We start from the raw sequence: 23,564 nt of genomic DNA on the forward strand, positions 1-23,564 counted from the left end.
ATGGGTAACCTTTTAAGTCATAGAAAACTATCTTATTCCTTTTATTTTTCCCTGAGATAGTTTTGGAGTTTGAAAACTTGTCTTGCTGGAACTTTTTTGCCCAAGGGTGCCATGTCTTTGCAGACTCTTCTCAAGAGTCTCAGGCTGTGGTTTCACAGTGTAAAATGCTGGGCACCAATATTAGCTTAACCCACACCCTTTGCTCCAGCACTATTTCTTACTCTTCGTCCTTCAAATGCTGCTATTGTTCATACATCCTGGCAGAATTGTTGTGGGACAGAACTATGAACTGTACCAGAGAAATTACCCATCTTTAAAATTCTGCAGCTGAATCTTCCTTCCCTTCATAAATAATAGTATTAAAACATAGCCCCAGGTTCAGTACCTTTTAAAATCAAATATCAACAATTAGTCAATATTTGTTGCATGAAGATTTTCCAGTCAAAGCACAGATCTTTGCCAGGGATGAGCAAGAAAATTGCTGTTTCTCAAGCACTGGAGGAAACATCCTTTGTGTACCAATTGTTTGCCAACTTGCTCAGAGAAGGATAAAGAGTTCTCATCCTGTCTTTAGCATGAGACGGTGAGGCTATATAGACTGTGTAGGATGGCTGCAATACACAATTGCAGCCAAGATTCACACAGTGTATAAGCCAAACTGAATTTCAGAAGAAATCTATAGGAAGGGTTATATGTGACAATATGTGTTAATATGGAGAAATGCTTTTGCAGAAAACTATTTTCTTATTAGAGAGATTTCAGTTCTGATTTGGAATGTGACTTGATCAAAGTGTCCCTGCTTGATTATGATCCCAGACTAATTTTACACTGGCATGGTTCTATGAACTTCCATGCAATAGGTATGAGTGTAACCCAAGGGAGACTCAGATCCTGAGCACTCTGAATCACTGGATCATTGCACAGCTACCTATATGCATCATGTTGTGTACTATCCTTTTTGCACCACCAGTGATTTCCTATACAAAATGGGGAACACAGGGATCCTCGTTCCAGACTAGTATGTTCAGCTTTACAATAAACTCCTAAGAATCACGTATCTTTTCACTCCAAAATCTCTTCCCTAAGTAGAAGGGACTTTAGACAACCCTGAAATGTAAACTGTCTTTCTGAGTCAACAGAGTGGTCCTGAGGATGTAGGCTCTCTCAAATAGTTTCAAGTCAAGCACTGAAGACTCCTAAATCTCCTGCCAGCATCTCATTCAATTGTACTTGTGTCCAAATGAAAAGGAAGTACACAAACACCATCAGGAGCCTGCACACACAGTCACAGCCCAGGTGCCTTTTGGTTTCATGAGTGGATGCACACAGCAAACCATCAGATCTGATCAGAACACCTCGATTTGGTTTTGCTGTGGTTTCACCTACGGCATGAGAAAGCGAAAGGAGGGCACAGAGTCCAGTGCAGCACAAAACAAAAGGAGTCAAAACCTCAGTTGGCATACACACTTTGGCAAAGCCCTGTGATGTCTAGTTAGCATGGCAAAACGCTGAGATTATTTCATATCTTAGGAAAAATCAAGGAAGTTAGTGACTTTGTTGGGAAGCAACTCAGAGCATCTTTCTGACCTGTATTCTTAAGCAGAGAAGAAAAATGGATCTGGTAATTTTTAGGAGCTTGTATACACAAACCATGTTTGCTGCTGTTGCCATGACATTATGTTTCTGTGTCTCAGAGTGATTTGAAGACACCCTGATTTTTCTCAGTTCTCCCCTTGCTAGTTCAGTTCCTCCCCAGCCAAGGCTGAGTTCAAAGATTACCCAATTAGTAAAAATAAACAGAAGAAAAATGTGTCCATCCTATTCATCTACCATAAAAAGTTTAATATAAGACAGATTTTCAAAAGGTGTTACTACATGAGGAAAGTGTTTAGTCTCACTACAAGAAATCATTCAATGAGAATGCAAGTAGATTCAAATATAATCATACAGACAACAATTTAAAGATGTTTCTGAAAAGATAAGACTCCCCAAACAATACTGTCTTTGTTTTTTTTTTTCCCCCCAGCATACTGCCCCAATGGCTGCAAAGAATATGAGTCTGGTTTTCTTTATAGTGATTGCTCTACCAAGATGCTTCTCCCTTCTTACTGTCTTCCCCAGTGCTTTTCTGCCAGCTCTGATAAATTAACATCCAGCTGGTCAGGTTGCTACTTTTAGGGTAGGAAGGCCAATATTATCTTGTCAGTGCTGCTCCCTAAGTGTCAGCAAATCTTTGGTTTATCACACCACCCTTCAGAGAGACTCTATAACAATGCACAGCACATATTTTGCAATTTACTTCCCCACTAGTTCAATTTATTTCCTTTCCTTTTTGTGTTTAGAAAAGGCAGTCTTCGCGTAAACTTCAGCCTGACCTGACAGGGAGCTATAACTGTCTTTGAAGCCCTCTGTACTTCTCCTTCAATGAAGCAAATGAGAGGTCACAGAATTTTCATTGCACATTGTTAGGATGTTTTATACTTACATATTTATGTTGCTTGATAGTGTCATCCCTTATATCATGAAAAATTCTCATCTAATCCCAGGTGGGAAAGTGCTTCCAATTGTCAGCTCACACTGCGATTTCTTCATCGGTATAAAATCGTGTTCTTATACAGAGGCTTTTGCTTCAGGAAGAAACAGCTCTGGGTAACAGGAGGGCCAAGTTTCCTGATTATCCATACACTTATTGACCATACAGCATGAAACAACGTACTTGGAGCAGAAGTGCAGGTTGGATGTTTTTCAGCACACTGCAGCAGTTATTTTGTGCAAACACAGCAAGCTGCTGGTTTACCACTCTTTGATGAAAGTATTCAGAGTGGCAGTGCACTAGAGAGAGAGAGAGGAAATTAATTTAGATTTTTAATAGAAGTGGGTATCAATTATATGTGCTTTAAAAAATATTGTTAGAGCCTCGTGCTTGGAAGGGAAAGTGTAACAAGTCTTGATCATGCTTTTTGTTACACCTCTTTTTTGCAAGCTAACATTGTACTTAAGGGTTTAAAGATTTCAATTCAGCTGACCTATCTCTGCATAAACAAAGGGGCTATAAACAGAGCTATAAAAATAACTTCTTAGATTTAGTTTTGTCAGATTTTCTTAGGGAGATTGGGGATGTATGATTGTTTTGGACTAGTTTCAGCTTTTAAGGGAGGCTGGCTGCAATCATCCACTCACTGAGCATGCAAGGATACTCCTAAGAGCAGAACTTAATTTCCAGTGCAGTTCCTCCTTGGAATTCACACAGGATCAATTATTGTTCATGGTATCTGTGTGCCACATCTCTGTTATTAGTGTATGCAGGTGAGCCCTCTAAGATGGCACTGAATGATGGGAAGAGAAAAGGGACAATTACAAAGTCACCTCAGTCATTGAGTTCTCGCAGTGATATCAGCTGTGGGTGGAGAACCACTTTGATATCAAGCATTGAAAATATAGACACAGCACAACATTTTAGATGGGATTTTTAGAACTATGAGAGGATAATAACATTAGAAAATGCAATGAAAAGAAAAAAAAATGGTCTTTGTAGAGTTTTCTGTGCTACTCTGCCCACATGAATGCTTGCAATGACAAGTGTAACACTGAACTGCACATGCTCTGATGATTCTTTTAGCCATGGGTACAGTAAGAGTGACTGCATTATGTAAAAATACCTATTTTTGCCATCATTCATTATTTGTACAGTGACTGAAATATACTGTGGGAGACCTTGACATAGTGACAGGCTAATTACACAAACATATGAATGCACAAGGAAACATATTCAAAAGAAACATGAAGACTAAGACTGTCTCAGGTACTTAAAATATTGCTTAAGTTCAAAGAAGCCACTTTTGGTCAAACAAACATTGTCTAGCTCTCGTTAGGGAGTCTAAACTGGCCCCAGTTGTCTTTTTTCATATTTTGGGGCCACAGCAGAGTCTGAATATGGCCCAACACTTCTCTGAAAAATGTAATACAATAAAATAAAATAAAATACAAACTAATGTAAGGTGGCACATAACAATACAATAGCCAACAGCAGTAACAAGGAGATGGGTGATGAATCAAAGGAAAACCTTTTTGCTCCCAGAGCCAGCAACACTCTTTCCAGAACAGCAAGGCTTGCTTGCACAGGATTCAAGGAGAGAGAATTCAGTCCAGGCTCTGGCCTCGGAAACATCTCCATTTTCAGGGATCCTAGAGTCAATGAGAAGCTATTCTGTAATCTTTTCTGGCAATCCTGTTTCAAACAAAACACAGCCTAAGACAGTCAAAATCTCACCATTTGGATTTACATTGGAGCAGGAGAAAATTGAGAGTTCTACAAACAAAATGAATGTTTGTTTAAATCTTTCTCAATAAGACATTTTCCATTTAAAAAAAAATCTATTACCCATCTGCAATCATTAGAATAACTTTTGTGTCAATTTTTCTTTTTGAAAGCAAACCATCTTCATTTAAAAGGAATTTTGGAACTCAAAGGCTCTTTTGAGATGTAGGAAAATCAAATATCAACTATTTACAATCCTTGGGAAAAAGAAATTTCTGCTCTTTTCACAGTCCTTTCTTTTTTCTCCTTCCAGTATAACACACATGCTTGCCCTTTATAAAAATGTTAAATATCAATATTCTAGGAAAAAACCAGAACAACCAAACAAAAAAAACAAAACAAAAAACCCCAACAAAACACAAAAAACCCAAACAAAAACAAACAAACAAAATCCCTCCCCTAAAAACCAAACAAAAAACCCCAAAAAACAAAAGCAACAAAACCCCTCAAAAACAACAAACAACCAAAAAAACCCCAAACCCAGCACAAACACAAGCAAAGTGTCACTCCACTAAAACAAAATTTATTATTTATGGTCCTGTTCCTTTGGAGAAATGAAGAAAAACGGACTCATGTTTGGCAGATACTGGTCACTGTTAACTGCACTGCAGGGAGGTGCTATATTGACAAACAAAGGTGATGAAGTCAGAACAAGAAAGTTCATAAAGAAAGTAGCAGGGAAAGGAGGAAAATGTAACAAGCAGAAGGAGATAAATTTGAGGCCAAATGGATGCTAATAGAAGGACAAAATTCCTTGAATTATGGCAAAAGAGTTTTTAGAAGCGGTACTAGAGAAATATTAGAGAAAACCTTTGTAGATATCCAGATGACCAAACCTAAGGAGATGTGAACAGTCATTGTATGAGATGCTTAAACCATGTGGAAGAAAATCAGCTTTCCAGGATTGTGTTGAGCACAGGGCTTGGCAGAATTTCCATTTCTAAGTATAAGAGCTTTGCAAACCACTTTGCTTCCTGGCTGCCAGGACCACAGTGGCAGCAAATGTTGTCTGGGGTCTTGCAGCTCCTTTACCAGTTAAGGATGAGCCCCAGCCCCTGCCTCACAAAGGTTCTGAAATTCAACAGGACAACCCACATGACACCCAATGCTCTACTCTGGGCCAGGTCAGAGCCCATTTGTTGCACAGCACACACATTGACATCTTGCTGGCAGTGTAACTGCAGGGTAAGGGTACCTGTGCTATACTTGGGCAAGCTTCAGAGGGCAATTTTTTTTATGTGTGCAGAGAAATGTTCAGGCGTAGAGTACTTTCCCTTCACCTTGATTTCATTTTCGCAGCCATTTCAAGAGCCAGCCGCATCTGCACAGCACCTTTACTGAAATTACCAGGGCAAAGACCTTACCAAATAAAATAAGTCCCCTGTCAGCTGTTTTGGTTTACAGAAAACCAAGAATACTCATACTTACAGTCCTAAATGTACAGAACCAGAGGAATAATGGAATGAAGTTATACAGTGTAGACCACACATACATTTTCTCATGCCTTTATGCTGTCCACAGGGCAAAACCGTTTGTTCCACATTATAGAGGCAGTGCCACTACTTTTGAAAAAAACATCATTCTGTATCCCATATCCAATTAAAAATATGTGCTATACATGCCTATTTGACATTGACAATGTCTTCTAACAGCTGGCTGAGGTAGGGTTATTGTCTTGATTACGAAAACCTGAAGAGGAAGGTAGCTGTTCCTATCTGATTTGAGAGCATCTGAAAGTGAAAATATACAAGCTTTTAAGAGGCACACTGACAGATCATCATCTGACCATTATAACCTTGTGCTGAGATTTTGACAACTAGATACAGTGTGCAAGACAGAAAAAAAAAAAAACAAAACAAAAAACAAACCAACAAAAAAGTTGTGGGGAGGAAAAGCTGAAGCTGGGAAGGGAAGGGGAAGCAAAGAGAGAAGAATTTTATTCTTAACAAACTAGAAAGCCACAAAGATGAAGAACTGACATGGAAACAGATCTTAAGCTGAGGGGGTCCCATTTCAGATGTGAGGTTGTCATGCCCAGCCTTTTATTCTACATGTTCACCATAGCTTAGGGGCATGTCACACACTTGTGAGAACTTTACCAGAGTGTTGATGCAATATTGTGTCAGTAACCGAGTGATTTGTTTTTCCTCTGGACATTGATTGAAGAAATTCTTATTACATTTTATAGCTTGCTTGGCCTTGGTATGAGAGTCAAGACATAAATTGGACCATAAATTGGCCTGTGTCAGAATCTGCATTGAAATGACATCAAATACGTGTCATCATGCTGGCGTTGCAGCTAACAGCAGGAACCTGACACTTCCTGTCAGCTTGATCAAATGCTAGACCCCCTCACATCTTTGCCATGTGGCCCACTTTAACAGTTACAGTGAAGGCTGTGGAGGCATCTCCTGCAATGATACCGGAGAATGCTGCAGTAGGAAAATAAATTGTGTCTGTAGACCGAATTGATTTGCTTCAACTTACTGCAAAGTAACAATCTCCACTGTGGGCATTGCAGGTATATGCATATAAATAAAAATTGACACCAAAAATATATATAGATACACAGAGAGGAAAGAAGAGCATACATAACAGAGATATATTTATCCCACAAGCAAAGCAAGACTTGATAATTCATGAGTGGCAAAGATGCAGTTGAGTTATGGTGATCTTTCCTCTGGAGTGAAATAAATACAGCATCTTGATTCAGCCCATTATATTGCGTGATTAATAGAAGTGAATGCTTTCAATAGGTTGGGTTTTTTGAAACATTTAGGTTCCATATTTTGCTCCTATTATACTAACTATCAACGATCTTCGTGGTGATATTAATTTGGAAAGCAGAATTTTGGTAATAGTGACTTTTTTCTTTTGCAGAGGGCAAAGAGACTCTGCAAAGAGAAATGAAACATTTTAGCTGGAAACTGAAGTTTATTTCATTGTAAGTTAGTGGCTCAATCTTCATCAGAAACTTACAGCAAAGCTATAGTGTAAGAGAAAACAGTGTATGATAAAATCTACAGCACAATACGAGACAATGTTTTAGCTATCAGATTTTAGGTGACATTGCATTCAAGGTGAGTCAACATTTGTCCTCCACCTTCACCACTGCTCTGAGGACTGGCCAATTCCCACACATTTCACTCTGGATCCAGCAGTATCTCAAGACCTAAATTCATCATTCCTCTGTAGCCAAACACTATGAACACTGCAGGCAGGAACATGGCATCACCACAGCAGCACTGCTTTCCAACATGGTGTTAACACAACAGGCCTCTCTCCAGTGGCTTACACAGGCTTTGTGTACTGTCTCCTGTGGAGACAAAGGAGAATACCAGCCATGGAAGGTGGCCCGGTGTTATTTTATGACTCTCTCTAAGTCAGTATCTTTTTCTGGCTTGGATTTCTGCTTTTACATACCATGCAAATGTCAGCACTCTTAGCTACGTGCTTATAACTGTAATAGAAAACTCTCAGTAGTGTGCTTGTTCAACAGTGCTAAATCATGAGACCTTCCTGGGGACCAAGACCAAGCTACCTCACAAAACTGCCAAAACCTTAATTTTTCCATTTCCAACACCAACAGTGCTCTGAGGTTCTTTTAGTACAAAATTGGTAGCATACAGAAAACTGAAAATGTTGAGACAGTGCTGAAGAGAAACCGTATTAAGTCACGAGAGTTGTACGACTGTCAAAAAGAGGAAAGGGCCAGACCTGAAGAAATCCATATGGAAATAAAAATCAGATGGATAATTGCAAGTACTGCAGAACAAGATTCTATTCAGTTGGTTCACTTGGTTCATTAAAAGAGCTCATTTTCATCCGAAGCCCATCAGAACATGGAAAAACATCCCAGAACTTTCCTTACCAGAGAACTGGACCTTATCCAGAGGTCTGAGAAAGGAGCAGTGAATGATGTGCCACATACATGGCTGAGATACACCACACAGTAAACTGCTGATAGAGGAAACACAACAGGATATTTATGCTCCTTGAAGTTGTGTGCGACACCTCAGGAGTGAGGGACTTGTTTGTCATCTCTTTGACGAGTCAGAAGGAATTCCAGAGCAGAGAAGCACCTTGAATCCACTGTAAATCCTCAGTCTTGTTATCATTCAGTGATCTGCAGGGCTGCAACAGAAAAGATGCTTTGTTTTACTATTCCTCCACAGCTAGAGGAATTATGTCTATGCCCAGAAACATAGCTCTATTTAAGGGTCTTCAGGGCTGCTATTCCAAAAACAAGCTGAGGGCAGGAATGCTGAAACACAAAACACTGCAAGGATGAAGACTAAAGTGGATAGTGAAAACTGTTAATAAGAGCTTCTTGTAGAAATTGGCTCCTTTTGTCTTGGTGATAACAGATCTAAAATCTTTGCACTAAGAAAATTTTGAAAAACATCTCTGGATTTTTGGCCAGGCTCCCTTGCTTGTGTTCCCCTTCTTCATAAACACATATGAAATTATTTTTCATATGCATGTTGCCCTACAGTACAGATCTTTTGCTATTTGAACAGAAATAGAATCATATAGATAAAACTACCAAGATGTTGCACCCATCTCCTATTGCTCTTTTGCACCTCTATCAGAGAAATCTATTAAAAACCTGTAATTTTGACAGCTTTTCACTGAAAAAATTGAAAAATAAGTAGACAAAATATTGGCAGATATTTTTTCAAACTTATAAAAGCCACTGTCCAAACCATGAAACAAAAAAAAAAAAAAAAAAAAAAAGCTTCTACTTAAATTAACTATGACTTAGAAATGAGCAACCCAGGTCAGAATTTAATGACAAGACTCACTGCAAGAATGTCTCTGATTTTTATTCGAGAAACTGAGATTTAATTACTTGCAGAAAACTGAGTAAAGGCTTGAGTATGTTCCTCTACTGAGCTTATGAAACTTAGTCACTGACCTTTATGAAGGTATGTCCTAAGCCAGGAAGTCTTTACAAACAAACAAGTGAGCAGATTTTCTAGATCCTTGCTGCCCACAGCAAAAACAGGGATTATCATCAAACTGTCTCTGGCTCCCTGGTCCACACTGCCTCAATCTACCTTAGAGCTGCCAGGAACTATTCTGAATGGACATTTACATCTTCCCAAGTTACCTTTCCCCTGGAGCACTTTCTCATGCCCCATATTTCCTGCTGCATTAGTCAATAGGCAATACTGCAAGCAGAAAGCATAACTGACCCAGAGAAATTCTCCAAGAGCTAATCTGGGTGATATCGCTGTTAGCATCCAAATAGACTTTGCAGTGTGACCTGACCATCACCATCATTGCAAAAGGCTTTTGTATACAAAAGTTTGGTATGAAAATCTATAAGGCACTGCAACGAATCTGATGATTTCTCTGCAGGAAACAAGTTTCTATTAAGAAAAATTAGAAGGCTGGTAAATGGCCAACACTTCACTTTGTAAAATTCCATATATAATTCTTTGTAAATCTGTCAAGCTCTAACATTGTAGACTGAAATTTTCCATGTAGCTGCCTTTTTCAAATGAAATATTAGGGGAAACTTTAATGTAGAAGAAATTAGGCACTTTCTGAAATATGTTTGAGCAAAATACACATATATACAGTTTGAATATAGTGTTCCTGTACCCTGGGGAGAAGATCTAAAATTTGCAAAAAGGGTCATATTAAGGGAAGGAAAGAGCTGGTGGGGAAAAAAATTTCCTGGCCAGTTATTTGAAAACTGTATCATATGCAAGCACCCATCTGTGGTAGCAGAAATAAGGTTGGATGGACTCCCATACCTCTATTTTTTCACTGCACCTTTTACAAGTTTGATAAGACACTTGAAGTACAATTTTTGGCATAGCATGCATCTTTTCACTGGTCTTGGTGGTTGTTCTACGGGAGAATTGGAATTCAGAAAATTTCCCATTTCTTTTCTTTTCCCAAAACACCGCTGCATGAGTTTACCTTGTTGGAAAGCAGAAGTCATGCTGGGACTATTAATATGCTTGAAGCCTGAAGGAATGTGACATCATGCCGATGACAACAGCCAGCAACCTCAGTGATGGCTGGTATTTGACAACAGTTTTTTCAAGGAATGAGTGGGGTCCTTCAGAAACTGAAATGCACATAAAATTATTCCAAAACTCCTCAGCTCCTCAGTAAGCTGAATAGGATGTGCATTCTGATAAATTTTACAAGCATCCCAGCAAATACAAGCAAAATATTCTAGCAGTTAGCAGAGTAGAGGTGAGATTAGCATTTGCTGTTAATCCCACTTTACTCTTCCAAGGACTTTTCCACCAGGCCTGTGACTCTGGTGGACTGGGGCCACCAGAGTCTCTGGCCCTGTAACCAGGGTTACAGCTGTTCCTTCTCCATGTGTGCTTCCTAAGCCCCTCTGCAAGCAGGAGACCTCCAGCAATTGGCACTGGGGCATTGATTCCCACAGCTTCCCTTCCAGAGTGTTTGCTAATGTGACCATAATACAACCTTCAGAGTCTCAGGTGTGTGTTCTCAAGGTATGCCATAGTTCCATTCATTCAGCACAACATGAATTTAATGGCTCAAGTGAACACTTATGTGCAAATGAGAGATATTATCCTTTCCTTTTTTTTTTTTTAAATCTGCCTTTTAGAAGCCCTCCCACACAAAAACACACACACACAGAGCACTTGGGTCCTACAAATATACTTGGCAATCCACTTTGGATGAACCAAAGAAGAATTTGAGAGAAACTCAGAGAAGCAAAGATTTTCCCTTATATTCTGTAATTTTGAGGCATAAAGCAGAGATTTAAGGATGTCATCTGGGCCTTTTCTATGAGTATCTTCATTTTTGTCAGTTTAAAGCTGGAACTAGTGCATTAGCTGAAGGGATTTTGTGTGTATTTGTGTGTGTGTGTATGTGTGTGTGTGTATGTGTGTGTGTGTATGTGTGTCTGTGGTTTAATACACATTTAATATAGCTCCTGGGAAAGCTAATGGAGTTGCCTTGGGGAGCTGAGCAACCTCCCAGTGTGCTCTGCATAAATCTTCTTTAGCTGCAGGTGAACAAAAAGTTATGTTAAGTGCAAAAGTGAAGGTAACAGCTGCTGAATCCCTTTTGCTAGCCTGCAGAGAATTGGTACTGCATGTTACCAGCTGATTGGTGATTTCTTAACCTCTTCTAACCTGTAAAAATAAGAGGAAAATTTGAAGCTTTGGGGTAAAATTTCTCTCCTAGTGAGTTTCTTTTATTCACCAAGGGCAGTGGGTTAAAAAAATAATTTGGAAAGAAATTCAGCTAGAAAATGGCTGGGATACCACAAGTGCAGCTTTATAACAATCTTTCTTCGTATTTTTCTTCTTTTTTTTTCTTTTCTTGTAGAAGATAACTCGGTTTTATACTTTACTGTCTTATTAACAGAATGCATTTTGGAAGTCTGCCACTGTTAACAGTATCAGAAGGATTTAGGGCTGCTGAAATACACTTGAAGATTTAATTCTGCTGACTTCAGCTCTGATCCGAAGTAAAAACTGTAACCATAGATTAAATGTTTAGCGCCAGATATTGCAATTGCTGCTTCTTGTCGTAAATCCTTGTGTCTATTGCTGTTTCAGACAGCTCTCTGCGGGCCCTTGGCTGTGCATGCAGCACAATGCTCACGTCGTATAAGATTCTTCACCAGGGGCCAATTCCTGAAGTCCTCTCTCCAGCCTTCCTCATAAAACTCCCAGTTGCCTGAGTGAGAACCTTGAGACGTAGCAGTGTGAGGCTGCCTCACCAACATAATTCCCACGTGACACTGTGAAATCCAGGACCACCACCTGCTTTTTTAATGCCCCATTTTCTCATCTTTTAATGCCCCATCTTTTCTCAAAAAGAGCATTGCAAGGGGGTGGGGAGGGGAGAGGGCCTCTTCAGACTTTATTAATCTCTTAGGAGACTCAACTAATAAAAGCAAATAATCAATAGAAAAATTAGATTGTCATGACAAAAATTAACTAATGTGGCCATTCATACACTACAATATCTGGTTAAAAGTTTAAGGGCCACCTCCCTCTCTTAGTTCTAATTTTATAGGTCTCAGTAGACTCCTTTTTCGGACTTCAGCAGCCATTGACATTTTAATCTTTTTAATGCGATCATCTGATTTACACGTGGGGTTCGCTTTTTCATAATGGCTAGTTCTCCACTCATTGCTTATTGCACTCAAATAAAGTTATAATAAGAATACATTTCAATAGTCCCTGGCCCAAAAATGGTGGCTGTCTTCCCTGACCTTGAGTAGGTGGATTTATTGCATTGTAAACCTCAGCACAAGGTTTATTTTTTTTTTCTATTAAAATTTTAATGTCAGGGGTATAACCCAAAATATTTTCAAGGTATCTCATAACACCTATCATACCAACTTGTGAGAAGATGCTGGTACCCTTACCCTACTAATGAAAAAGAAAGAGAATAAAAAAATTAAAACCAAGGCTGAGAAAATGGCACACACTAGAAGAAAAAAAGTGCTTTGGTGTTTCACACACCAACACTGTGGCTGTGCGTAGAGATTGGGATGAAAGGCATTGAATTATAAGCCTTTGTCTGGACTCTTAGGTGGTGGGCTGATATTGAAATTTTTATGCCTTCAGGAAGAGGAAAAATGAAAATAGAAAGAAAAAAAAATAACTCATAATGTTGACTGGAAGGTTAGCAGCACTATCCCAGCCCAGGTAATCCATAAATTAAGTAAATATTATTCACTTCACTTGCTGGATATCTATATTTTACTTACAAACACTGAGACTGGCTTTTGCATTATCCTGGTACCTGGAAAGGTGCAACTTCGGAATCTGCAAAATTTGGCTTAAACAAATTTAATTTTAATTTGAGCTCCTGGAGTTTTGTCATGATGGTGTAGTGATAACTTGCTGCTGGATTGTCTGGCCTGCTTGTGCAAGCTCACATTCAGTTAGAAGTTTCAGCTGGTTTCTTGAGGCTTCTCATACTTCATCAGCTGTTTTTTCAGCTTTATATAAGACCCATATAGAATAAAAACCATGTTTCACATGGCTGTGCCAGTCCCAAAGCATGCAGATAAAAGAAACTGTGCAGTGATGCACTCAGCACAGCTCCAGTGCAGAAGGCATTCGTTTCCTTTGTTCCTCTCCCATGTGAGCAAACTAGTCTTTTATTAATTCTCTACCCTATCCCCATTTAGTCTTATAGAGAGTGCCAGGGAGAAGCTGGGAATATAATGCTTTCCTCCCTTTTTTGCTACAGGTCATATAAAATGGATATTGCACTCAGTGCAGATGGGGCGACATTGTCATTCATCAGTTCCCCAAATTGGCTGCTTGGCAGACAAAATTATTTAAGTAAAACTGAAGTAATTTTCAAAATTGAAACTTAAGCTGTTTAGTGACATAAGCCAAGAGCAGTTTTTCTTGGACCCCCAACACTTCCTTGGCTCACATTCACAGTTCGGCTATTTTCATTCCCGTCAATTAGCTCAATCTCCACGGATGTGAGGAAAGGCTAGAGCAGTGCAGTTTCTTTGATGCAATTTCGTGTATACATATGGAGCATCTGTTACTCCAGGAGTCTTGCCGTCACTTCCATTATATGGAGAGTATTGATAGTGATAGGAGCTCAGGACCTGATGGGCTATTTTCTTCTGAGCTTCACACAGAAGTGCCTTGGCAGAAAGCCGTGTGCCAGGGAATACCCCTCCAAACATAGGAAGCACACCATGGCAAAGCCCTGCAAAGAGGTCCAGGGAAAATAAATCATGTAAGAGTGTGTTCCTTTCCTACCCTGCTCCACTCCTCATGAGCATCTGGGTGTTTGACACATGCAACATCCAAGTAAGACTGACAGAGTGGGTTTGAACACCAGGCTTGGAGTACTCAGGCTGGTCCACTCAAAAATAAAAGACTTAAGGAATGCACTTCACCTTTAACAGCCTCTTGCCATCAGGTCAGTCTTTTGCGGGGGTGGGGGCAGGTGGAGCTAGAAAAGGTTTCTCTTCAGTCTTTCTTTCAAGACAGCATGTATTCCAGTTGTATTGATCTGCCAGAGGCTATCATTACCAACAACTCAGACAAGCATCTTCAGCCAATTATTAACCTGTGACAGAAAGATAGCATTTTCTCTATTTCTTGGTATCTTTTATTTATTCTTAACACTTCCCAGGGAAATATCTGAGAGTTCTTGTTTTTAATCTCATGATTTGGTCAGAAGGATAAGTTAAGAGTCTAAGATTGCTGCCCCAAATCCCAGCGTTTGGTTAAGTGTGATTTAAGTGGCAATTAAAATGTTATGATGGGCTTCAGTAGACAATGAGCTTCTGTCTCTCATTTAGCATACCCACCCATTGCCTAATTTCAGAAGGGGCTTGATGGACAGTTTCAAGGACCATTCAAGGAATATTTGAGAGGTACCTGCTCTATTTCATAGATTGCAACTGGTTTAGTGACCACTACATGTCCAGCTTGGTTGGGTATGTAGGTCTCTGTGTGGCCTTCTTTGTAGGAAAAAGCAAACCATACTGGTACACGATTAAGCCATCCACAGTCCTCAGGAGCTCTCAGGAGGTCAGAAGATGCCATCAGTGCAAGCAGAAACCCCACACTCACTGTCAGGGCACCTCAGGAACCCAGGGCTTGCCATCTTCAGGGAGGAATTGGCTACTTCTGCTCCAGTGCACACTGAAAATGAGAAGAGCTAAAGTTTCATATAAAACAATGATTGACAAATTGGCTTAACAGATATGCACTGTGCTGATTCGAGCTATTTTGTTAGAGAAAATATTCTAGGAAATAGAAACAGAGGAAAAAAATAACATAGGGAAAAAAAACACCTTTGATAAAAAAAAAAAAAAGATAAAAAAGTAACACACCGTTCAAAAAAAGTTTAATGGAGTGTTTCAGTTATTCTTTCCCAACAACATTTCACTGAAATAAACACACTGCTGCAAAAGTGTTTGTTTTTTATCAACTAACATTTTCCTTCTAAAAATTTCCAGCTAGGACTTTTCTACTCATGTATCAGTATTGCAGCAGGAATATTTGTAACTGTAGCTTGAATTTATGTGAGATGCTTTTAGTCTGACTCTTCAACCCACTTAGATCAAGGCAGACTCTTTTATAATTTGAAACATTCCACAGTGTTTATCTCTGGGTTGGTGAAATGGATTAGAAGGTCAGTTTTAAATTATTGCTTCATGAGTTATGTTGCTCCTATAAATTCCTGTATTTTCTCCAAATAGGTTAATTGTTTCTTGTCATCTCCCACATAATATTAAATTATCTGAAGCTGGTTATTTACAAAAAATGGAGTCTTCTTTTTCTTGGGAAATCTTGGGAAAAAAGAAATCCTTTTTCTTGGTATTTTAAAGAAATTTATATAGTGAAATTCAGAAAATATGGCAGAGATAGCCTTTACCAATATTACTTCTCTCAGCACACTCCCTAATCTTTGACTCTGAATTTGGAGTCATAGCAGAGAATGTTACCTTTGCTATTTAGAATATATATATCCATCTATACTGAATGCTAACAGAACATGGAGAGAGAATTCAGAAGGCAAACAGTGTCCAGCATTCGTGATTATTAGTCTGAGACTTGCTTTGTCATAAAATTAAAATACGTTCCTATTTCTGTATACCAGAAATAATTTAGTGTATTAAGTGACTTGGAACCTGCCATGCTCTTTAGAGGCTACAGTTCCAAAGACACATCTAACCCATCATTACAGCACCTCTGAACCACCACAGTAGGTCTAGAATCTGCCCCAATATATTTCAGCATGAGCTACATGTAAAGCTGCCAGATACAATCATTTATCCTGCTTCTTCTTTCCTTGGACCAACATGCGGAAACTGTCTTGTAGCAGCCTTTACTACTCTTAAATTACAAGCATCTGTTCCTGATCAGTTTTGATAAGTACCTATAATTTTTAATCATTACCTGGGACTGATAATAACAGAATATTTGTTGGTAATTGCATTCTGTCCTCTGATTTTAGGATTATTCTTTTTCATTATTTCTTTTTTCATTCGTTTGGGGTTTGCGGTGGGGGTGAGTAGTTTATTTTTTTCTGTGTGGGGTTTCTGTTGTTTTGTTGGTGGCTTTGGGGTTTTTTCTTGGACTTCTTTTTTTGTTTGTTTTGGGGTTTTTTGTTTTGTTTTATCTTGTTTGTGTCTCCCTGGGATTGTCCATGAGCAAAATTATCTGGGAACCAACCTCGCCGCTAGGTTATGAAGCACCAAAAAACCTGAACAGCATGTTGGTTTTTTTCATCTACACTGAATAGGCTTTGCTATGTAATAGCCCAGTGCCATTACAAATTCAAACCCTATATGTATATTGTTCGTCGCCCTTTGTGTCATCAGGAAATTAAAGTTTGCAGCTGGCCTCTTCATCTTAGTTAATCATGCAAACATGAAATCCTTAAAGGTCCACACAGTGGTCCCTGCAGGGGCCCCACTCAACACTTCTCTGCAGTGTGACATTGTTTTTCAGCTGGGTTTTTATCTTCTCCTCTCTTCTGTTCTGCGCTCCCGCTGCTTTTAGCTTCAGTAGCAGACTGTCATGTGGCACTTTATCATGGGCTGTCCAGAGCACCAAAGTAGCCATGCCCCTTCACCACAGAGCACCACAACCTGCTCACAAGTTTAGGAGGTTAGAGATGAAGCCTCTCCTGCTCTTACTACCCTGTTTTCCTGCCTTCAACCCTGCCCTGGTGGCAAATGGGGAAAACCTTGGACTATATCTTGCACTGTGCACAGGGTTGCAGGCTGATGGCTTGAGGGCTTAGTTTCTCCTGTCTGTATTTTATGCTCTGGTTGCTTGTTTTCTAAGAACTCACTTAAATTATGACAATAAATCAAAGATTTCCTTCCAGATGTCTTTTAACATCTAGCATCATTTCCTCCAGGTCCTGGATATGTCCTAGATTTTGGTTTCCTTAGGTAATTTCCTCCACTGGCCTTATTGACCCTGACACAAGTTGACCCGTAGTTAACTTAGTCCCCCTTTTTAAGATTCAGTTTGAAGAAGTCAGTCAATACCTCATTTAAAGAGGGTGGGGGGAGGTGGGAGTGAAGGAAAGCCTTCACTACCTTCTTCATTTTCATTTCCTGTGCCATTGTATTCTAACTTTCTCCCTGACTGATTTCCACTGTCTTGCAGATGACAAGAAAAATCTCCTCGTATTTGTTCTCCTACTTTTTTTTTCTTTGCTGTAACCTCTAAAATTTTTTATTAGCTTTTCCTTACGTCTTGATACATAACATACATGTGGAACGCTTAAAGGGCTTTTATTTTACCAGATTGTTCCAGGGTTGTTAATATTTTTCTCTTTACCATTGAGAAAGCCATTTTGTCATTTTAAAGATCACAGCTACTTTTATAGAGCTCTAATCTTTTGGGCCCTAATCCAACAAATCTTTTAAGCATGTGCTTAACTTCAGACATGTGAGCGGTTGTATTGAACTCAATGGAGCTAGTCAGGTGCTTAAAGTTAAGCAGATGATGAAGTGCTTTGTTTGGCTGGCCTTGCAGAGCACCGTCCCCCAGGAGCCCCTTCACCAGCAGCCCGCGCACAGCTACCCGCGGGCGGCTGTTCTGGCTGCACTCAGGAGACAGGCACTGCAGCAGGGAGGGGAGGATCCTGCGGTACAGGCTTTGGGTCCTCCCAGAGCTTTTAGGGGAGTATCTTTTCAGTTACTGATTTTAATATAATGCATGCCTTTGCGCGTGGTGCCTTTTGACCTCGAGGTGTCTGCGATTTAAGTGATCCAGGCGTGGGCCAAGGAACAGGGTAACCAAACCAGATGAAACAAGAAAGGTGATGCAAAGACAGCCGTACGGGTCTGGTTGCACGAGGATGTGCAGCTTCTCCGTTGTCTTCTCTTGCTGATTTCAGAGAGACCTGTGTGTGCTCAGTCCTTACCTGGCAGTATTCAGTATCTTGAACGGTCAGAACCTGATCTTCTTTACATATTTATTTATTTAGCCTCCCTCTTTCAGCTGTCTATATTCTTTGCATTTCTTCTCAGAGGTGGGAAGATGGCCCACCCTCACCAGGTGCTCAGTGTGGGGCTGCCTGCCCTAGCTTCTGCCCAGTACATGCAGAGTGAAAAGTCACTTTTCCAACTGTTTGAGAAAAAGGGGACAAAACAAGAGCTGAATCCCCTTTGCCCCAAGGACACTGGTATGGAAGCACTATCCTATCACAAATTTCTCCTAGCTTCTTCAACCTGCCTGAGAACTGAACAGTTCTGCAGCCACTTTGTGGCACCAAAGGACACACAATGACCAGGGAAGTTAGGTTCTTAGTAGCAGCTTAGGTCCTCAGAAGTGAGCTTGAACAAGGGATTGCATTCAGGCACCTGGGAAAGGCTTCTCTGGATAGATGTGAATCTCTTAAAATGAAGGTTTGTAAAATTGCACATAGTAGGCTCCTATATCAGCTAAACTATCTGGCTCTAGTCATGTTGGCTTGGGGGATGTGAATAAGCTGGCTGGCAGTTTTGTGTGCTCTGTCAAACCAGTTAAATCTTAGGACACTGCTTTCTCTGAGGCCTGGCCAGATGAAGAAAACATCATCCCTAAATAAATGGGATAGGCCTGATATAAATTATCAGGTGTTTCGTGGGACAAACAGCCTTGGAGTTTCTCACAGATACAGGTTTGAAAGTTCTTCATATAAAGGCTCTTTCATGTCAGTCTCATTCCTACCTCTCTTGAGACTTCTCTGTCTGTCAGAGATTGTACATAGAAAATGTATCCTTTTAAGTTAAGGAAGGAATTCCCTCAGCTGGCAGCAGTCATAAGATCCCTTATTCATACTGGGGTGGCAGCCAGGACCAAGGGCCAGTCACACAGGTGCTGTACGATCATTTCCCTTCAGTCACTGTAGGAAAAGCTGTTAACAATTTCTATCCTCTTTTGGAGGTTGGCTGCTAGGAATGGGGAAAGGCTTGGCTAATACAACTTTAAAATAATTTCTACTGACCTCAGACTGAAGTAGCCACTAAAGCAAGAATGGGAACAGGATGAAGCCCATGGCGACAGCAGCAATTTCAGCATTATTCCGGGAATGATAACGTGTCACTCTTCTGCATTGCAAGGCTGGCATCTCTTCTTGTCGTGTGACCCTAATTAATTTATGTAGTATGCGTCATGGGGGAAGACAAGATCCAGACTGAAGCCTTTGTAATGGGATTTTACCCTGTGCCAGACAGAAGTAATTAACTATATCTATCTTTTTCAGTTTCAGTTGCTCTTCCCTAAAAGATTTATATTAGGAAGGTGAAATCATACACAGTCACACCTTGCCCATACAAGCTTTTCCTATCTCCTGTGACAGAATTAAGTGCTGTACTTTTTCTCTGGCAAACAGTAATATCTCTACAGAGCACCAAACTGAAAGTCACTCTGAGTACTCTTGTTCTTTATGACATTATCACTGCTCTGATTGCTAGATAGCCTCTGACACCCCGTATCCACTTACATTTCCTCTATCCATATTTACTTCCATTTCTCCAGGTATATCCTATTGAATGCATAGTGGGTAAGGAGGTAGTTTTACATAGGGTATGTGTACAGACAGTGTCAAGCTCATCAGAAAAGAGCAGAGGAGTGGAGGGAGAACAGTTGCTCTTTTAAGCTAATGAAAGGAGAATACAGCTTCACACAAACCACCACGAAAATCCTAGTTTTTAAAGGTCTACAAGAACTAAAACCAAACAAAAAAGATTGTCTTAGCTCCTGAGTCGGAAGGTTGGGAAATGGAAGTACTTCCTCAACCCATGGAAGACTCTGGGCTGTGTCTGATGCTGTCAGGATAGAATTCAAAGGCAGTTTCTTTCTTCTGGCCAAAGAGGGTTATTACCTTGGCACTGTTTCTCTGGGGATAGCTTCTCTTGTACTCTTCTCCTAACACCTCCAGCTCAACACAATCCTTCCTCAGCCCACCTTCATGCAGCCATTAGTATATCACACAATCCTTCCTCAGCCCACCTTCATGCAGCCATCAGGCCCAATAACAAGCTGCTATGGAAACTCATGTGTTTCAAAACTGGACTGAGGAGTCTGCATGAGGAGTTAAGCTGGCTGGGCTGGAGCAGAAATCAGCAGGCAGCTATGGGTGGGCTGGGGGCAGTGTGGCTTTTTGTAGTGGAAGTGTTTAGATCCATCCCTGGAGGAGATGGTGGTCCAGCAGTAGCACCACCTGGAGTAAAGAGTTTTGCAGGAGGCATGGAAGGCAAAAACTGCACCACCAAGCAGCCTCCCCATCCCTGGGGGCTGCATTCAGCCCTGCTGCCAGTACTGCCCTTGTTGACAGTGCTGACAGCTGTGTCTGCCATTCCCTAAGTGCAAAATGTGCAGGAAATTTAACTTATTATACCAAAATTGTGGTCATTCTCCACACCCCTGGCACCTGTATTTTGTTTCTAATGACTAGTTTGTCCTCTCTCTAGCTGGGATAAACTACAGAAAACCTCTCAGAGGCAACACTTCTCTCTATTCTGCCTGACTTCTGTCTCAAGTGGGTCTGTACCACAAATAAAGACTACACTACTAATTTTAGACTGCCTCACAATCACTAATATGCCTCTTTAAAACCTATAACCATTCATTTCTCTTACACATCCATGATAGGATCTTACTGTAGCATTCCAGACTGCCCCTATCTCATTTAAGCCTTATATGTCTTAACTTTTGTCCTTGGCATCCAGACAATTCTTCTATTCTCAGGATGCTTTCTGCTGAACTTCCTGTCTATAAAAATGCGCTCAGGGAGTCTATCACTCTTCCAGTCTATTCCTTCCTCTTCCCAGAGCTTCCCCTTCTCTTACCATACCAAGCAATTATTCTTATTAATTATTCCAGCTAACAGTAATTATCAGCAGCATGCACCCCCAGCTACATTAATAACAGCGATCTCTAGGACACTGAGGAATTGGCTGAAAATATTCACTTTGCTGCTTGGATTGCAGAGGAAGACAAATTCCTTTTCTTCCCTGTGTGCCTACTTTATTATTATTTGGGGGGGTGGGGGGTGGGGAGAGATTCTTATCACTTTTTTCTTTTAAGATGGGCAAAAAGAGGTCAAATGAAGAAATAAGGACTTACTGAATAGGCCTTATTTTCTAAGAAGAGTCAGGAATAGAGATGGAATTGTTAGTCTGTGGATTTTGTACACAGAAGTACACTGTAAGCAGTGTCATTAATTGGTTTCATTTTTTTAGCTTCTGATATTTATGGGCCAAATACTGAAATTTCTGCTTGGCCTCCAATAATCTGGGGCCTGCCTCAGGGTTAGGACTTTGAATTGTTTTCGTCCGTTCCACAGTCACAGCTACCATTCAGCAGCAAATGGAATAAAATTTGGCCATGTTTCATCATCTGTAATATGTCAATATTTTTCATTTCACTGCTGAAAAGCATTGAAGATTTTAAAAGTGGTGTCTCTTTGTGCAAAAGAAGAACAAACAAAAAAAAAATAGGCAAAATATATCTTAGAAAGAAATGAAAAAATAAAACACTTCTGCAAAATGAGAGTTAAAAAATGTTTTCCCTCAAAATTGCTTACCATTTGCCTAAGCTGCAAAGTTTTTAATGACATTCTAGTGAAAATAGAGCGCTCTGGCTAAATTCCTTCAAACCCAATAAAGCAGATGACTGGGAACCATAATGGAATTGATGCTGTCAAGTGCATTTGCTTTTTTAATGCTAACATGTTTTTGGTTATTAAGAAACAAAAAAACCTAGTGGTATATGATCAACATAGCTTTTGACAGGGGCATTGGAACCCATCTGGCTTATGGAGCCCCCACTTTTTTTTATTAGCTTGAGATTATAAAGTTGTAACACTGTAGTTTAGCTTCTGGCTTCTGCAATTGTAAATTGGCAAAGGGCTCACAATAAGGTGTGAGTTTCCGAAAACTAAAACACTCCACTGACCCTGTGCATACTACACAGGCCTGCAGCAGATGTACTGGATGGAGGAAATACAGTAGTGCTGTTGAAATGCTACTGATTGGTTCCAACTCAATAGCTCTAGATATAAACCAGCTTTCAAAAGCAACAGATGAGATAAAAATGTCAGAAAAATGCATTAAAAGATGATGCCATATATTACTTAATGAAGTCACACAAGTCAAAAGTAAGCATCCTCCAGCAGTAATGGATGTACTCCATGAACATTAGCTCCACTGTTGTCAATATCTGTGATGACAAAAAAAACACAACTCAATCATTTCAGGTTTCTTTAATTTAAATAAGCCTTTTAACATAGAGAGGATTTGTTCTCTCAGTGTGCTTCATTAGCGTAGCTTACCACCACAAAACCTGGTTGTCTGGAGAAAGATTGCCCCATTATCAAATAATTAGTACTGCTTTAGCAGGTGCATACACTTACCTTTGTAATTAAATCCTTGTTAAAACACCAAAATCCAGTGAATTTAAATAGTTACCTGAACCCAGAGGAAGCAGCCCAGTAAGTTATTCTATAAGGTAGATGTCATTTGGGAGCAAAGAGACTGAGCAGAGCATCTTTTCCTCATGGGATGTTGATGAAGCACATCTGCACACATCATGCAGTGCAATAAAAATTGCAATGACAATACTAGACAAACACCTACTGTACAAGAAGCTAGAGAAATCAAGCATGATCCTGCATAAAATCATATGCTCTGTAATGGAGCTCTCACAGCTTCATTAGTTTTAGAGTTACAAGCAAAATTAAAGATGATGATCCCAGTTTTTAATAATTCTTTGAAATATTTGCAAGTTTACTGTACAATGTGACTTATTCCTGAATTTAGCTTCTGAAATCTTACCACAGTAGAACAACAATGGGTACATGGCTATACATACAGCTAATTTTAAAGAGCACAGAATCCTAATAAAATCTGAAAGAAAATAATTAAAGTTGCAGGAATCTCAAACAGTCATTAAAAACACATTTCTGATATGCTATAGTTACATTTATATATTCTTGTGTTGTATGTTCTCCACAATTACAGATCAGTGAAGGTCTATATTAATAAAATATGCCAGCAAGTGGATTAGACAGACTATTACAATAAATTATCTCTCCTCTGTTGGCATTCTCATTCTCCTCACCAGAACTGATCAACCATAATTAGTTACTCCCCTACAGAGGCGTAGCAGTGCTTTTACTATAAAGGACACTGAGCAAGCTCCCATTGTCCTGGCTACTTGTATTCAGACTCCTAGTATGGATCAGAAACTCCAACCAAACTCTAGTTTCCAAAAGCCAGAGAGGAAATGAA

At 39.8% G+C, this 23,564-nt stretch overlaps 1 long non-coding RNA gene across 4 annotated transcripts in view; it reads right to left on the reverse strand.

Annotated features, from left to right (window-relative positions):
* LOC111924923 (uncharacterized) overlaps positions 1–23,564 on the reverse strand; it is a 131,893-nt gene that overhangs the window by 81,515 nt on the left and 26,814 nt on the right. For 2 of the 4 annotated variants that reach the window (XR_002861937.2, XR_015287014.1), the window contains exons 5-9: positions 14,698–14,964; positions 14,211–14,383; positions 8,190–8,452; positions 4,065–4,185; positions 2,486–2,832 (exon numbers count right to left, since the gene is read on the reverse strand). This is a non-coding gene — a long non-coding RNA (uncharacterized LOC111924923). The remainder of the gene's footprint in view (positions 1–2,485; positions 2,833–4,064; positions 4,186–8,189; positions 8,453–14,210; positions 14,384–14,697; positions 14,965–23,564) is intronic. The other 2 variants (XR_015287013.1, XR_015287012.1) reach the window with 1 other exon arrangement.

Source organism: Cyanistes caeruleus, chromosome 1 (genome assembly GCF_971803275.1).
Source record: "Cyanistes caeruleus chromosome 1, bCyaCae1.hap1.1, whole genome shotgun sequence".
Taxonomy (NCBI): Eukaryota; Metazoa; Chordata; class Aves; order Passeriformes; family Paridae; genus Cyanistes; species Cyanistes caeruleus.